Genomic DNA, 18,625 nt, shown 5'->3' with positions numbered 1-18,625 from the left:
ACACCATTGATAGAAGAGAATCAAGCAAGTTTGTGTCACTTGGAGGAGACCTCCACCTTTATTGGAAAGCTCTCATAACTGTATCCCTGAAATTCTCATAACTCAGATGTTAATATCTGCCACAAAAGTTTTGTCAAATAGGGATTAGGCAAAGTCGAAGAGATTTCTTGAATACTGGACATAGAATGCACAATTTTATAATATTTCCCAAACAGATCATGGAATATTTCTGTTGGAAGACAGTCTTTAAGGTCTAGTAAATATTCTTTGGAATATATTAATAGTTTAAGAAACACTTCTCTAGAGATAATAATTTAGATTATCAATTTAATAAAAATACTTAAAGGATTTACTACTGTGTCCTAGGGTTTGGCAATATAGAGAAAAGATACAGTCCCTGCCCTCAAGAAGCTCTTGGTTTAGATGGGAAAGCATAAACTAATTGCAATCCACCATGCTAAATGGGGAGTGAGAGAGGCAGAGATTGTTGGAACTGGTAACTGTTTGAAGCGAGTTGTGGAGATGCCAGGAGTTAATGTGGTGAGATAGAAGGTGGGAGTTGGCAAGGGCAGGAGCAGCGTATGGGAAAGCACAGAGGGATGAGCAGGAAGGGACTACTTTTTATTTACTTTCTACATTATATGTGTAGGTTGATAGGGTCTTCTATACGGTTTTGAGTTCAGTTGAGAAATAATATAATTTTGTGAATTATCAGTTTTTTTGGTGCTTCACAGACTGACATGACGCCACTTTTACTTGCTGTGAATAAGAAAAGCCCAGCGATGGTGGAGTTTTTACTAAAGAAAAATCCAAATGTAAATGCAGTTGATAATTGGAAAAGGTACAGTAGTTCTTTTTTTTTTTTTAAGCTGAGTGATATTCTGGAGTGGTAATCACACATCAGAAATATTAAATTAATAAGATTAACTTGTAATCGTTGGGATATAGTACAAAATATCAACGCAAGTCATGAAGTAGAAAAGCAATTATATTTGGACTAGGCAAGATAAAGGACAGTATATAGTCGGATGCATCTTCTCTTATTGTATTGACTGATGTGTGTTATTTGTAATCTGATGGTTTTGGTCCTATGATCTTATATTATTAGCTAAGGGGGTTTTGTATTCATTTTATTTTTTAATGACATGTGGACTTTAACTTTCAGTTTATGCCTCAACATTGAACTTCTTAATTCTCTTCTAGTGTTTTTCTAACCTCCCCTTATATACTTTTCTTTTAAAAATGCTATGTCAGACCTCCATAGGAGTTACAGGTCATTTAGTCTTTTCGATGACTCTTTTCTGTAAGTTGCTTCCTTCGAATATTGATGTTAGGTGATCCTTAACTGACTCTTAATTGCTATTACCAACTCCTGTGAGTTCATCAGTTTCTTTCCTTTTTCATTTCTAGTGTATTTTTGATGTTTTTCTTTTTAATTTACTTGGGCCAAGGGAAAAAAAAAGATAGCTTAAATTGGATAAACTTTTCCTTTAATGAAGACAAGCCATGGGTGGGTAATGAAGAGAAAAGAGATAGGCTTGACGTTCATAAGACTAGGTTTAATCCCTAGTTTTGCCACTTGCTAGGTGTGTGACCCTGGGAATACTACTTAACACTGAACATATTTTTCTGATATGAAAAGGAAGATAATAATATATCCTCCAAGAGTGGTTGTGTGCAAATAAGATTATATACAGAGAACATTTAATTCAGTGCCTAGCACATGCTTGTAAGCATCATGAACTGAAATTACTAGGACTACTACTAATACCGTTAGTATTATTGGTGTTTTAAGCCTACAGAGAGCTCTTATTTGTCTGAGCCTGAATTACAATAGCTGACTGAATTACAATCTATGACATCAGACTAGGGAAGTCATGGTGAAATCTTCCCTGAAATCTTTGCCTACTTTTGATAATTGACATCAGCATAGTTTCTTGCTCATAAAAGGAGTTTAAGTTAGCAACTTTACTATGTAATACCCCAGTGGGGCAAGAGGCTTCCTTTCTGTTCCTTCCTTTTAGCCTTGGTGGAAATTTACAAAGCACCCAAGATGCTTATGTCTATTAGTACATATAAATGGTGAAGTCTACACTGACAGGGAAGATCCAAATTGATAAAGTTTATAAAATTAGCTGTTTAAATAACTTCACCAAAGTTCCTCAGGGTGAAATCATCTGTCTGTTATTTTAGAACTGCCTTCATGCTTGCCTTACGTGGGAAATCATTAGATATAGCCAATCTTCTTCTGCTTCACGGTGGCATTGATGTCTCTCTTAAAGATATGAGTGGATGGACTGCAGAAGATTATGCTGCTTACAGTGATTTTAAAATGTAAGTGTTTACTTTAAAAGGAAAATTTAACACTGTACTGAGGTTTAAAATAATTATTATAACTATAGCATCTTACACATCAGGTAAGATTTCATAGTTTGGTTCAGGTAGTTTTGGAATGGCAGTGAGTTAATCCACTTCATCAGCCAGAAATCAAGCCAAAGGGCTAGACTAGTTAGAAGTAGCAAGGGGCACAGGGTTCTTTATTTCAGGACTTTTAAGACGTTTACCCCTAGGGATCCCAACGTTGTACATCTCATTCCAAGTATAACCCCTCTGCGTGGGATAAAAATAGTGTCACATCTTTGGTTTTTCTAATTAGTTGGGTCTTGGAATGTCCAGTTTAGCAGAAAATCTTTGTACTGTCCCCTGGGGGCTATCTCCTATCTATCCCCTCCTTGAATTTTTCAAGAACCTAAGGGGTTCCCTAAGTCCAAGGGAGATAATCTTCTTTTACAAGTAAGAAGGAGGAGGAATAAAGACATTCTAATCATTCTCTTATTTCCGTTGATTCTGTTGCTGTATTGTTGCCATTGAAACTGGTCCTACAATGTGGTGTGATTTTTTTTTTTTTTTTTTGAGACAGAGTCTCACTCTGTTGTCCAGGCTAGAGTCCCGTGGCATCAGCCTAGCTCACAGCAACCTCAAACTCCTGGGCTCAGACAAATCCTCCTGCCTCACCCTCCCAAGTAGCTGGGACTACAGGCATGTGCCACCATGCCTGACTAATTTTTCTATATATATTTTTAGTTGTCCCTATAATTCCTTTCTATTTTTAGTAGAGACCGGGTCTTGCTCTTGCTCGAGACTCTTGCTCTTAAACTCCTGAGCTCAAACGATCCTCCCACCTCAGCTTCCCAGAGTGCTAGGATTACAGGCATAAGCCACCTCGCCCAGCCAATCTGATGTGATTGACCTTTGCTACCAGGATGCCCTGACTGATTCACATCCCTCAGTCTTCATGGCAATGCATCCTTAGACTTCAAAATTACAACATATTTTAGTTCACATACATATTTTTATATGCTCAGCCATTGCTTCCAAAGCACCAGCATTGTGCTCTGGTAGCTGGGCCTCCTAGCTTTAGCCACACACATAGTGAGCAAATTGACCCTTCCCCCCATATTCAAAACCTTATTTGGAGTCCCTGTGTTAGCCTAGTCCTTCTGTCAGTTATTCTTTGAGGTTCTTTTATGGCTTTTCCTTAGCAAATAGTATATGTGATTGGTCTGTTCAGGTAATGTTGCAGGAAGAGATCGAAGCTTCCTTTCTCCTTTGTTACCAGATTTGTACCCCAAGGCCCCTTTCTATCTTGTGTGGCAGCTTTTCTTAGGTAGTGGAAAGTCCCATATCCTCCTTCCCCAGAGTAGTGGTCACCAACTTGTGGTTGGCCCCTGAAGTGATTGGTTTCCATAATCATGAAAATCTCCTGAGCTACGTGTATCTCTACCTCAAGTTTTTAAAATATTTTAAAATTCTACCTGACAAGGAAGCCCTTCAGAAGAACTCTCTGAATCTAAAGGAGGTGAGTTGGAACAAACATGGCTAAGCCCCATCTATGACTCATCAGCATCCATGTAGAAGAGTAGGGCTTGTGTGGGCAACACATATACCAAAATTAGGAGAATACCGAGAAGATGACCATGGCCCCCACCCAAGGATGACACTCTCATTTGTGAAGTATCCCATATTTTGTGGAAGGTCATTTGACTACTTGCTGACTAGCTCCAAGGATACTGTGTGAGTCAAAGCAAAGTGGGTGGCCCTCAATATTGAAATTAGGATTTTCACTATGAAAATATCCGTGTAAAATACCTATGAGATGAGAACAGAGAGGAGTAACCTGTGAGATGTTATGTGCAAATATTTTGTCAGTATGTATCTCGGAAATGGCAAAATGTCAATTTGCATCTCCTTCATGGAACATGGAAAAAAAGAAAACTAAGGTTTTGTCTTCCATGTCAGTTGGAGATAAACATGCAGATGAAGCATCATTCTAACAAAGATCTGGTGGTTCAGAGTTTGGTTAGGTAGAGAAGGAATAGTAATAGTTCAAGCCAAATCTTGACATTTATTTGTTTCTGCCCTTGGTGCAATTGATGAGCTTAGTAAGAGGGGACACTTATGTTATCTAACTCACCAGGTCGGCGCCTCCCACCTGTAATCTCAGCTACTCCTGAGGCTGAGGAGGGAGGATTCCTTGAGCCCAGGAGTTTGAGGCTGCAGTGAACTCTGACCATATCACTGCATTCCACAGTGGGTGACAGAGTGAGACCCCAGCTCAACAACAACAGAGACAACAACAAAATTATGTTATCTAATTTACTGATAAATCTATTCTTAAATAAATTTTGTTGCAAATTATATAATAGCTGAGATACCCTCAATTACAAGCCACAAAGAATAGAACAACTACCATCTACGATTAGGACTTAATAACATTTTCTGAAAACTGCAGCATGTGACTATTAGAACCTATGAAGAAATGCACATTGGGTTTTATTTGGGATTCCAAAATAGTGTCAGCAATTAAGTTCAAAAACAAATTATTCCATTGCTTTCTCTGAGCACTTTAAAAATGTTATCTTGTTAAATGTTCAAAACAACCTAATGAAATAAGGCAGTATAATCCTTATTTTTTTAGAAGAAGGCAGTGAGGCTAAGAAAAGCAGCTTGTCCAAGAACAAATAGCTATTGCTTATAGAGCTAGGACACTTTGCATTATATCAAGCTAACCCTATTTAATTTACTGAGCTATACTGGTCTGAATTCGTCACTACTTGAACTTACTTTTTTTCCTTCTTTAGTTAGAAGCTTATAAGTTTGTAGAGCATACAAATTTGAAGTGTATGGCATAATTAAAGTTCTGATCTTAGCTCTGATATTGTCTGAAATATGCTAAGAATTTAATGTATTTGGTAACTGTTTTTCATATCGGTATTCAAATAGTAATTTTATTTATTATGTCTTGTATACATAGCCTTTACAAATGCATTCTAATAGAGGAAGCAGGAAGTGGCAATGAGAGCAGCCAAAATTCTTCTAAGCATCCTTCTCAAAAGAGCAAGCCAGGTAAGAATTCTGATAGTGAATTTGTCTCAGTGCTCCTACCCTAGGTAAAAAAATAAGATTAAGGAAGTTTTGATCCCAAAAGTGCAGGTTAAAAAAACAATGTGTAAATCGCATATTTTTTATTACAATTTCTTTCTTTAAATTAACTTCTTTGGTTTAGAATTCAGAATTATTGAAGAAGTTATTTGTAAGTAGTTTATAAATCCAGTTATCTGAAAAAAATTAGTTTAATTATGGTCCCTAAAACCCTATATAATATTTTTGTATAAATAAGAAAAAAGAATTTTAAGTTAGTATGTTGCATGTTTCCTCTGTAATCACATTATACTAAATGGGACTTGTTATAAAAATGGATCTTCTACTTAATTTTTATAATAAATGGTTTCTATTTCGTAAATGAATTTAATTAGAGTTGACCCTTGAACAACCTAGGGGTTAGTACCAATCCCCAGTATAGTTGAAAGTCAGCATATAACTTTTGACTCCCCCCAAACTTAACTACTAATAGGGTACTATTGACCAGAAGTCTTACTGGTAACATAAGCAGTCGATTAACACATATTTTGTATGTTACATGCATTATATACTATATTCTTACAATAAAGTCAGCTAGAGAAAAGAAACTTACTAAGAAAATCATAAGGAAACCTATATTTACTATTTATTAAGTGGAAGTGGATCATCATAAAGGTCTTCATCCTTGTCATCTTCACGTTGAGTAGGCTGAGGAGGAGGAGGAAGCAGAGGAAAGGTTGTTCTTGTCATCTGTGGGTGGCAGAGGCAGGAGAAAATCTGTGTATGAGTGGGTCCCTGCAGTTCACATCCAGTAGTGTTCAAGGGTCAGCTAAATTACATAGTGATCTGTGTCATGAAAAATGTAACTGTCTTTAAAACTGGGAACTCAAAAATACTTTTCTGGTACCATACACAAATGGCCATAAGAAATGCAAGACTTAGCCAGTGTGCACCAAATACCACTAGGAGATTGATTTTGAAAGATGCCTCCTGCGTACAGAAGTCTGAAAGAAGCACAGGTTATGTTTACATATTCTCATACCAACAAGGTCTCAGCATTATTGACTTCATTTCCCCCTAAGTGGAAACCGAATGAGATAGATTTCGTTAGAACAAGATGTGTTCTTCTATCTGCTGCATGATTGTCATGATGACAGTAATTTTGTTAGAAGAAGATAATCTGTTATCATTAGCAAAAAGATTATCACAATAAATATTCCAATAGCCCAACTCTAGGCTCAACAAATTGTAACCAAAGTACAAAAACGTTTCACCATAACAAGATTGCTACCATGCTACCTAGGTGTGACACCTAATGCATTACACAATCTGAACTGTAGGAGGACACCTTTGATTTCTTATATACTTATGAAAGAACTATAAGTTTGTCTTTGTAAGTGGCAGGGACATGGTTTTGGTCTTTAAGGTGTTCCTAATAGAATAGAGCTGCCCCTATGTAATTTCTGTCTTTTTTCAACAGAATTTCAAAGAGGACATCTTTCTTTCTTTATTCATTTGTCCATTTAACAAATAACTCTAAAGTGTCTTTTAGGTACTAAGCATTTTTCTAATGTTGCAGAATACACACATTTAAAAAATACAGTCAGGAGCATGTCATCATTGTTGCCATTTTTTATTATTTGTGCTTTACTTAGTGCTCACTGGGTACCAGATGCCCTCTGGGAGCTTACAGTTATCACTTACTGTGTAATTGTAATTTATTATGTTCAACATGTGCCCGACACTTTCATTTCATGGTGAGGATTGAAAGCTTTGAAAAAGTGGATAGGATTTAAAGTAAACATACAGAGTGAGGGGAGATTTGCCATGGAAATAGGCAGAAGGAACATCTGGCAAGACTACATGATTGGCAGAAAGAACAGCATGTGCAAAGGGTAAGAGACATGAGTGAACTTTGCAGGGTTTGCAAGCAGTTCAATTTTGCTAGTGCAAAAAGTGTGACATGGGAGTGGTTGGGAATGAGGTGACTACCTAGGGAAGGCAAGCTTAGGGAAGACTTGTTAATACTATAGAAATGAGCAGATCTTATCCTGTAGGCCATGGGATATTTCTCAGGTAGAATGCTTTCAGCTGCAAATAATAGCTGACCTAAGGAAAGTTGGCTGAAACAATAGGCACCAGAGTTGTTTGGATGTTTCAGTGATAGCACCAAATCCCTCTTGTTGTCCCACTTCCAGCTGTGTTGCTAGCAATGTTTTGTTTATGTCTCCTTTCATGGTCGGCTAATTAGCAACAGCTCCTATCGTCATGTTCTCACAAGACAATATCTAAAGGCTGGAAGGGCTGCTTTTCTTCATATGTTTCTTGTAAATAGGGAGAAAACTCAGAAGCTTGCAGTAGACTTCCTGAATGTTTGACTGGCTGAGTTATACCACATGCTCATTTCTAAAGGAGGCGTGGGAAAGTGGATGTAATTCGTGTGATTAGCTTAGAATAATCATTTCTCTTTTTGGAGCTGGGGAGGGGTACTGAGATGATAAATGTCAAAGTAGAATTGTGTTTCTCTAGCAAGAAAGAAGGAATAGCTATTGGTTAGGGAGCCAGCAACGTTTACTGCAGAGATTCATTGGAGAACTTTGAGTAGGGGAGTGAGAAGATTAGATTTGAGTATGAGGGCATTCTGGTTATGGTCTAAAGCAGGGATGGGCAAGGTTTTTCTGTAAAGGGCCAGATAGTAAACATTTCAGGCCATGTGGTGTCTTGTCATATCTACTCCACCCTGCCACTGTAGTGTGACAGCAGTCATAGATAAGATGCGAGGGAATACGCATGACTGTGCTTCAGTAGCACTGTGTTCACCAAACCATGTGGCAGGCTGCTTTTGGTCGATGGCCTGTAGTTTGCTGACCCCTCATATAGGGGATAAATGCAAAGTAACCCCATAAAGAGACTGAGAGACAAAGGAAGTTTTTGTAGTAGTCAAAGCCATAATTTCCTTGTCCACCAGTCCTGAGACTAGCATCCGTCTATTATGAGGTTTTCAACTATCCATCTGTGGTGAAATAAAGTTAGGAAGCTCTGTTTATTCATTTTTTTTAATGTAGGTCTTTTTCTTGGCATTCTACATTTTTCATTAGTTTTACTTAATGTTCTTTTTAGTTTAAGAAATAAGCATAATAGTTGGTGCATTTCTTTTCCCTGTGAAAACCATCAGTTAAGGGCCCATGTTTAGGAAATATAAACATAAAATAAGTATAAACTAGGAAATATAGCAGAACATGTATTTAAATTTATTTTTCCAGTGGCAGTAGAAATACAAAGCAGAGGCAGAAAAGAGGTATAGTTAATATGATTTAGCGATTATTGAATGCAAAAAGTTAGGGAGCAGAGAGGAATCTCAAAGGATTCTTAAGTTTCCAGGTCATGCACTAACGTTTAAACTGGACAGGAGGAAGGGGAGTAGGAAATTGTCAGGTGAATAGAGAAGAGCAGCAGGTCAACAAGGAAGACTACCCTTTCTCTATATTTGTTGAGTTTAATGGACTATTCATGTAGGTATTTTCAGGAGGCAATTGGATAGTAGGCATTTCTAGCTGGAGGTAGAACTCTGAGGTTGAAGATGCAGACTTGGAATAATATTGTTATAATAATTAGGCAGAGTCATAGATCTGAATGAGCTTGTCCATGATGGGAAAGATTTAGAAGGAGAAGGTGGCCAATGACAAAAACCTGGGAATATCCACATTCTCCAGAGGAAAAGGAGGTAGTAAAGAAGACTGAGCAGTGGCTAGAGAAAAGTGGGAAAGGCATCAGAGGAAGTGATGTAAAAATTTTTTAAACAGTGAGAATTTCAAGGAGAGAGTATCAATTTTGACAAGTAAGATTACTAAAAAGTAAGTGGATCAAACTTTTTTTTTTGAAACAGAGTCTTGCTCTGTTGCCTGAGCTAGAGTTCCGTGGCATCAAGCTAGCTCACACTGACCCCAAACTCCTGGGCTCAAGCGATCCTTCTGCCTCAGCCTCCCAAGTAGCTGAGACTACAGGCCCAGCCTGATGCACAATTATTATAAAAAGGAAATAAACCCTGCTGAGTTGCTAAAAATTGACTGTGACTTTTTTCACTTTGTTTCTAGAAACTTTCATACTACAGAAGATATTCTCGGTCATCAAAATTCTCTATTGTTTATTTTGGATAAAATAGGATTTTTGCTTGTTGTACATTATTTTCTGACATCATTGTTTCATCTACCCCTTTTATGTTTTTGTTCAAATGGATATAGAAATACAGATATCTCCAAGGCAAATATCAAGAAAAACATACTAGGGAAAGGTATTAATACTGTGAAATCACCTTTTGATTGTAGTCACATATAACACATCCACTTTAAACAATAAAAATTTCATATAATGCGGTTGTGTCTGGGCTTCCCAAAACCATCCCCAGATTTGGTGATTCACTACAAGGACTGGCAGGACTCAGCAAATAGTCATACTCAGGGCTTCGGTTTATTATAGTGAAAGGACACAAAGCAAGATTGGCAAAGAAAAATGGTGTCTGTGGTGAAATCTGGATGAAACCAGGCACAAATTTCCAAGAGTCCTCTCCATATAGAGTTACCAGGATGTGCCCAATACACTTGACATCAAATTTTGACAACACATGTGCAGTGTTGTCTACGAGTACCAGAATCTCATTAGAGACTCAGTGGCCACGTGTAGACATCCTCTCCCCTGCATGCACCAAAACTCCAGACTCCCAAAAGGAAAGCAGCTATTCAGAGTATACCATGTTGGTTGTCCAAACAGTTTAGGCACCCTGAGCCACTCTTACCACTTAGGGAATGGTAGGAACCCTCCCAAATCCAAGTGCCCTAATGCCAGCCGAGGGTCAGCCTTGCAAGCAGGTCTTTCTAAGGATGGCATTCTCCTGCCTGCTTGATGAAGTCTTTTCTGCACAGCAGTTGTAGCCCTGACTTCCATTTTGGTGCTGCCTTAAAGTTTTATATTAATAGCAAATAATAAATATAATGATATAACATGGGACTGGTTTCAGTTGCATTATCCATAATAAGTTGCAATGCTGGTTACTTTTTTTGACTTTTGGTGAATATTTAACAGGTATTTGTATATAAGATGCTATGGCAATGTTAGGTAATTGTAATCTGTCCTTTTTGGTAAACCTTTCAGTAAAATTGTTGGATGAAATAAGCATAATGATTTGTGATTTGAAATTAGAGTCAAAATGTCTTATTTTAATTTATTGGGATGCTCCAGTTTAGATTCATATTGTGTTAAATTCCTGTTTCTTGTTTATAATTGCAAAATAAGATAACAGAGTCATTTTACCTATTACCTTCTTGCCTAAGTGTGCAATTAAAATTATTTGCTTTATGTGTTGTATATACTTCAATTTGAGAGATAATGTCCATACTCTGTTACTTTGATCTTTAATTATCTCCAGTGTTCAAGCTGTCTCTTGTTATAACATATGGTAATAACAAGCTCAGTGAATCTCTTTTTTAAAAAACTTAATAACGTTATTTTCTAATGCAGTTTTAAGTTCATGGTAAACTTGAGAGTAAGGTACAGAGATTCCCATACACGTGATGCCTCCCCCACAGGCATAGCCTTTCCTGTCATGAGATCTCCCACCAGAGCGGTACGTTTGTTACTATTGGTGAACCTACATCGACACATCATTGTCACCCAAAGTCCATAGTTTACATTAGGGTTCACTCGAGATGTTGTGCATTCTGTGGGGTTGGACAAATGTATAATGACATGTATCTACTGTTGTGGTATCATATACAGAAGAGTTTCATTGCCCTAAGAAATCCTCTCTACCTACCTTTTCATGCCTCTCTCCCTCCCCACTTACCCCTGGCAACCACTGATGTTTTTGCTGTATCCATACTTCCACTTTTTCCAGAATAGCTACATATAGATGGCATAATACAGTGAGTACAGTGGGTATCTTTTTGAATATTTAAAAAATTGAAGATCCAAGTAATTCCATATAACCATTTAAGATATTCTTTGTCCTTGCTTTTGTCTTCCTTTTTTTCTTGTTCATCGGTGTAGGATCTGATGACATATGCTTTACATGCTGAAAAAGCATGATTTCTATAGACATTTGCCATGTAATAGGGAAGGCTGAGAAAAATGATGTCATGCAATTCTACACAGCACATACCTGCTGTATGAGGTGGGTCCAGATGGACCGTAGTAATGGAAGGGGACAATCTCAAGATGTTGTACTTCATCAAATTGGGATTACAAAGTGTTTTATACTGACTTTGCCATTGGAAATAAGACCAGATGGTGAATACTATAGGTGAATAAATATGTTCCTCACTGATCCTCTTCCTCTGAGGGATGAGTTTGACAACAGTCTGTATTATTACAGCATGGTTCACCTACAACTGGATTGTCTGTCATAAGGAATGCCATGAGGGTCACATGTTTTCCTCTACATAAAATGAAGAGAATTTTTTTCCTCCCACTAGGGAGAGGAAAAACTGTTGGCACATTCTTGGAACTTGAGTAAATTGAGAGTTTTATTGATATATATTTTTTCATATTAGCTAGCACTCCCTGGGAACTCGCCATGCCTCCCCAGGATTTCTTCTTAAGCTTCTCTGAATATGAGGTAGGGATAAGCCCTTAAAGGAGTGATCATTCCCATGGTTCTGTGGAGGTATTAATAAATGGTAGGTGAATTTGAGCCTTGTTTGCACCATGCATAGGGCAGAGAAAATCACTAGAACTAAGTACACTTACCACCATGTTCTCCAGAAGAGGATAGCAAGAGGAAGTATATTGATGTCTGTTGAGGTCTCCTCTGCTGGCAGCCAGGAAGTCTTTGCAAGGGTTCTTGTCCCTGGCCTGTTTCCTGCGTCTTGCCATGCAGACACAGCACAGTGCCCACAAGCTTAGCTTCCTTGTAATAGCATGTTTTATCCTACACTGAACAGAGCTGGAGAAGCTGTGTTGTGTCACAGCAAACTAAGTACAGTGGTCCCCCCTTATCTATGGGGGACACATTCCAAGACCCACCCTGGTGAATGCCTGGAACTACTGATAGTACTGAGCCCTATCTATACAATGTTTTTTCTATACATACATATCTATGATAAAGTTTAATTTATAAATTAGTTACAGTGTGTGATTAACAACTATTAATAGTAATGAAATAGAACAATTATAATAATGTACTGTAATAAAAGTTATGTGAAAGTGGTCCCTCAAAATATCTTCCTGTACTGCACTCACCGTTCTTGTGGTGATGTGAGGTGACACAGTGCCTGTGTGATGAGAGGAAGTGAAGTGAATGTCAGGGGTGTTGTGATGTAGTGTTAGGCTACTGTTGACCTTCTGACTGGATGTCAGAAGAAAGAGCATCGCCTCAGGTGATCCTGGATCATGGAGCCATGGTGATGTTGACAGTTGGATGTAAGGGACAGACGGTGCCGATGGCTGCAGGTGGATAGCATATCCAGGGTGGACACACAGGACAAAGATGATTCATGTCCTGGGCACAGTGGATCGGGATGGCTCCAGATTGCATCATGCTCCTCAGACTGGCACACAATTTAAAACTCATGAATTGCTTATTTCTGGATTTTCTAATTAATACTTTGGACCATGGTTGATGATGGGTAACTGAAATTGCAGAACTCAAAACCATGGATGTAATATTGTGAAACATATGTTTGATCTTCAACCCTGTTTCCTGGCATATGACTTCTAAAATCCTTAGAATCTCCAAAGTGATGTCTTTTTGTATGCTAATGACAGACTGCTGGCTGGCAGCCCCTAGGTAGCTTTAGGTTGGGGGCTGGTCACCAGAAAGACCAAGGCTGGATTAGAGAGTTGGGATTCCCAGGCCTACCCCACAAACTCCTGGGAGGGGAGAGGGGCTGAGGGTGATATTGATCACCAAAGGCCAGTGAAACAATCAGTCATGCCTATGTAGGGAAGGTTTCATAAAAGTGTAGGACTGGGTTCGGAGAGCTTGCAGATGACTGAACACTTGGAGGTTCCTGGAGGGTGGTGGATCCTGGGAGGGCATGGAAGATCCACACGGCTTCCCTATCTATACCTCACCCTGTGCATCTCTTCATCTGTACCCTTTGTTATATCCTTTCTGATAAGCTGGTGAATGTAAGTAAATGATTCCCTGAGTTCTGTGAACTGTTCTTGCAAATTAATTGAACCCAAACAGGGGGTCATGGGAACCCCAACTTAAAGCCAGTCAGTGAGAAGTTCTGGAGGCCGAGATTTGCCACTGCTGTGGGTGAGGAGCCTTGGGGACTGAGCCCTCAGCCTGTGGGTTCTGATGCTATCTCCAGGTAGGTGGTGTCAGAACTGAATTAGAGGGAAGCCAGATGGTGTCTGCAGCAGAGTTGATCGCTTGCTTATTGGTAGGGAAAACCCCACACATTTGGTCATGGAAGTCACTTGTGTTGATTGTTCTTGTGGTGTGAGAGCAGAGGAAAAACACATTGTGTGTGCTTTTTTCCACACATATAGTGGTTGGGGGGACTGCTGTATACTGTGTTCTGACTGCTCCCGGTCCATTGGTCCAGAAATCACGCTCTTTGACACTGTTCGCTCATGATACCGATTCTGCTGATGATACCCTTTCTGTCAGTCTGTAGGGTTCAGTGAGGAATATGATTATTCTGATTATTATACACAGCAGTTGACTTGTGGGTATCAAATTTTGATAAATCCCAATCTTCCTTGCATTTGATAAATACAAAGGGGGGAAGTAAGTGTTCTTAATGCATTAGTTGCCTATCAATAGTATAATTAATATTAATTCTATTGTAGTCTCCAGGTATGGTACTAAAGGAATACTTTGTAACAAAGTTTTGGAGTCTTACGCTTTTGTTTTAATAAGGTCTAAAACATGCCCAAAACTGTGCATGCATTTTTTCTTTTTATAAACATGGACTCTTACTGTGTTGAACTCCTGGGCTCCTGAAGTACTCCTCCCTCCTCAGCCTCTGAAGTAGTTGGGATTACAGGCACATACCACTGTGCCCTCTTCTGTTTTTAATAGTTTACATTTTTCTATTGTTGATTTAAAATGTACCTTATTTTTTCCTTAACAGAGGATGATGATAGGAGATCTGAAGACTCTTCTAGCAGGTAAGATTTTACAGATTTTTAAAAATTAAATGTTTACCAGTCAAATACAGAGAAAAAGCTAATATTTGTTGAGTTTTCTACTCTGGGCTAGAGACCATATTATGTGCATCATCTCATATAGTCATCCTAGCAGCTTTGCAAGGATCTGTGCTATGATAACCAACTTTCTACTAATTAGGAAACTGTGGTTCAGAGAGGTTGATTAATTGGCACGTGATCCCACAGTTAAGAAGTAGCTGACTCATGATTTGACCATCAGCCTACCTGGCTCCCAAATCCCTTCACTTGCCCCTCAGCATAGATCGCTAGAGACCTGTGCAGCACTGGGAAGAAGGTACACATCCAAATCGGAGCAATTCAGAAAGGCAAATTTAGTTCTGTTATCTTTCATTGAGAGTTTTCCTTAGAAGCCTGACTAGTCCAAGAGTTTGTCCTAATATATTTGACAATGTCAGTGGTACCCAGTACCTTGTGTTTGCCATCAAAGGTTTTAGGCCAGATCTCACATACCTCTGGCCATAAGCCTTTACATAAGTGAGACCAGGCAAGGCCCAGAGAGGAATTATTTTACTATAAGTGAAGGATATTTATGTACAGATCATTTTATTAAGTATGTTTAGCATTTATTTAGTGGCTATTTCTAATTGATTTCTCTACTTACTCACTTTCCAGTTTGAGTTTCCCTTTAGACTAGAACTCCTGCCTAGTTCTATGTTGTTGTTGGTTTTTTTCCTACAGCCTTTTTTCCCCTTCTATCACTTTTTCTAAAATCTCTTTTTTTAATGTTTCTTTTGTTATATAATTTTTTCCATTTCTGCCAGGTAAGCATTTCCCATTTTTCTATAAATAGAATCAAAAGAACACAGAATTTCAGGATTTTAAGGGATCTTAGTAACTAATCATAGTGCCCTCTAGTACTTTAACCTGCGCTTAACATGCTGGTCAAGTGATTGTTCAGATGGAGAGCCCGAACTCAGAGAGATTAAAGTGACTCATTTGGAGATAGTAAGTGGCAGAAATGAGATTTGAACTGAGGGTCCTTAATTCAAAGCCCAGTACTCTTCCTTCTTTATCATCCCATAGGTGAGTGTTTTTGTAATAGAAATGGATAGTGGGTCTAGTGAACCCAGTGGAAGAGGATGAGAGTGGAATTTGCTGGTGAACCCAATGGCAGTAGAGAAGAATCTAATGAGCAGGAGAAGGCCAAGTTTGAAGAAAAACAACACTGTGTTGGATAGGAATAAGGATTTTAGAAAAGAGACCAGAATATTGGGGTTCATGACAAATTTGATAAAGAAATATCATGGGAATGAAGGACACAGGATGTTGGGAGGTATCTAAAAAGGCACATTAAAATAAGGGGTCCAAGGGAGTCCTTAGCAGGCTGCTGGTTATTTTGTTCACTGGGAGGAACTGACAAACTTGAAGGCTTCTGTTGAAAGATGTTGAAAGAATTTTAGCCACTGGGAAGAGTTTCTACAGCAGATAGGAGGGGGGCATCACCTACTTCTACCCCAACTTACAGAGGGGTGACTTAGAGCCCCTTGAGTACTAGGGGGCTGGAGGTTGCTGAACTACACAGATCTGTGGCCCAGGGCAAGTGTCCCCTCCCCTGTGCCTCTTTCCCAATTTGCGGATACCCTTCCCATGGACATGTAGGGTAAGGACGGGGTAGGATTGGCTGGCAAATCAGTCATGGAGCTTCACTGGGTAGTTGGTAACATGCTTGTTTTCTGGGAATGGGAAAATAGAGATCTCTTACTCTTGGTCATTTGAGCCCAAGCTTTCAGGAATGTGTACTTTCATAGGCTTAAGATTGAAAGGTTGGAGATTGTCACTGAAGCCTGCAGAAGAGGAATCTGAAAGTGGGAGCCCACAGAAAGGAAGATACTTAGACAGTACTTAGGGAAAGAGAGGTACAACTACCAGGACTCTCCAGCAGTCCCTCTCTCCTTGGTCATGTGGGTGCCTATAAAGGTTTTTAATGGCTGGCTTCCCAGTTTATGTGGACCTGAATAGTAGGACCTATGTAGGGAAAATAACTGGATTTTATAATTTTTAATGTTTCACTCTTTCTGGGAAGAGTATTCTGAGTAACCACATGTGCCTTTGTTCTTTGACTTAGTAGCTTTCAAACATTTCCAAGGACTTCCTGTACTGTTTTAGGGTAAAGGGAAGCAATGGAGCCTTCTTAAGTGGTTTCCATGCTGAAGAAACAGGACTGCCATATTTCAGTGACAGAGATTAGTTATTGAACTAGAGATGGACAATAAAGAAGGGACAGTGTATCTTTCTACCTTTTATGAGGTTATTTGGTTGTTTCCAGTTCAAGTCACAAAAGTTACAGCAGCCATGAATTGGATTTTCAGTTCAGCCTTCAGGACAGACAATTTGAGTAGTCAAATTATTCTGAGGCTCTGCCGGTATATTGGTTGCCACTAATTGTTATGAAACTAAGAGTGAGTCTTCCTTGAATATTTCCTAGGTTGGGAGAGGTGGAGGCAGAAATAGGTAACTAAAATATTTTTTCAAACAGAGGACATATTTTAATTCTGCCAAGAAACATTTAATATGCAGATAGCTGACCTTTCCCTGGATTTTGTTTTTGTTGTTTGGAGGGAGCACTTGGATATGAACCAGAACTTTAAAAAGAAAGAAAGAAAGAAAGAAATCACTCATTTTTGTTGTATATTTTTGTTCTGAAATATTTTCAGTGAACTGGGAGTTGATGTTTGTCAATCATGGCACTCGTCAGATGATGAAGACCCCCTTGGTCCTGAGCCCAAGGTAAAGTGTTCTCTTGTGAAATTAATTTTTCTGCTCTGAACCTAGTTTTTTATAGTATTTCCTCATGAAATTTAACAGTGGTAAAGGGTTGATAAATCCTTTGAGGGAGTGGGGGCTGCAAAAAGAATGGACTGGAAAATACAGAGTGACAGAGAAATTATATTAGCAAAAGGTTTCCCACAATAGAGGAAATACGAAATTTGGTACAGGTTTATTTGGAAAGTATTTTTACTGTGATTTTTAAATCCTACTGACATGACTTTTATAGTACTTATATATACATAAATATTTGGATGCAATTGCTTATTATACTAATTATGGAATCTCTCTGGTGCCTTTTAGGTCCCAAAATGTATAGCACATAGCATATGATTTCTTTTCTCCTGGACACTTATTATTTTGGTATCATATAGTTTTTAGCAGAGATTTTTCTCTTATTTCTATTCTTGGTTCTGTAATTAGTCTAAAATAATGTTAGAAATTGTGGAAATTTAGCTGGGCATGGTGATACATGCCTGTAGTCGCAGCTACTTGGGAAGCTGAGGCAACAGGATTGCTTGAGCCCAGGACTTCAAGACCAGGCTGGGCAATGCAGCAAGACTCCATCTCTTTTAAAAGCAACAAAACAAAAATTGGGGTCATGTAGAAATTTAAATTCTCGTTTTAAAAATCGGTATTACAATGGATTCCGGTGTGTTTTCTAATTCATTCCATTAGAAGTATATTCACAACTCTTCATCTAATTGAAGAATACATGTTTTGCCCCAAATAATAACCAGTTCTAGAAGCAGAGACTCTTAACAACCTTATGGGAAGACTTTCATTTCAGAAGTTTTTGCATTGTAATTTTTAAAAATAGCCACTCAAAGACCTTGTATTACATTCTAAAATTTCAAATTCCAGAAATTTTTGTATTTAGTTATTTCAATAATCATTTTAAAGATCCTGCATTACTATGAACTACTAGAGGTTAAGAATCCTGGAGTGCCTAGAATAAAGTCTTTCACCTAAGAAGCATTTTAATACTTTTTTAATGTGAATAAATGAACAGAGAAATGGATTTCTATATACTGGAATGTTACAAGTAGTATATATAATATATCTAATCGTTTAATGCAGTTCTAAAATGTGGCTTAAATTTATATTCCCTTTGAATGCTTAATATGTATAAGTTCAGGTGACTTATGTTGAGACAATGTATCCCAAATAAGAAGGAAATAAATGAGAAATATGTAAGTAGGAAAGAGAGCTATAGAATATTTTCTGGTATCTGCCAACTGGAAGCTTAGATTAGGACTTT

The 18,625-nt window shown here is 38.3% G+C and overlaps 1 long non-coding RNA gene and 1 pseudogene across 5 annotated transcripts in view; both read left to right on the top strand.

Annotated features, from left to right (window-relative positions):
- Positions 1 to 2,286: 2,286 nt before the first annotated feature.
- Positions 2,287 to 18,625, top strand: part of LOC123625115 — a 48,874-nt gene continuing 32,535 nt past the window's right edge. For all 5 annotated transcript variants that reach the window (XR_006730365.1, XR_006730368.1, XR_006730364.1 and 2 more), the window contains exons 1-4: positions 2,287 to 2,334; positions 5,315 to 5,406; positions 14,502 to 14,538; positions 17,253 to 17,325. This is a non-coding gene — a long non-coding RNA (uncharacterized LOC123625115). The remainder of the gene's footprint in view (positions 2,335 to 5,314; positions 5,407 to 14,501; positions 14,539 to 17,252; positions 17,326 to 18,625) is intronic.
- Positions 3,929 to 4,029, top strand: LOC123625579 (annotated as a pseudogene).

This window comes from Lemur catta, chromosome 20 (genome assembly GCF_020740605.2).
Source record: "Lemur catta isolate mLemCat1 chromosome 20, mLemCat1.pri, whole genome shotgun sequence".
Classification (NCBI taxonomy): Eukaryota; Metazoa; Chordata; class Mammalia; order Primates; family Lemuridae; genus Lemur; species Lemur catta.
Note: the sequence above shows the minus strand (reverse complement) of the source record. Positions and strands in the feature narration are given on the sequence as shown.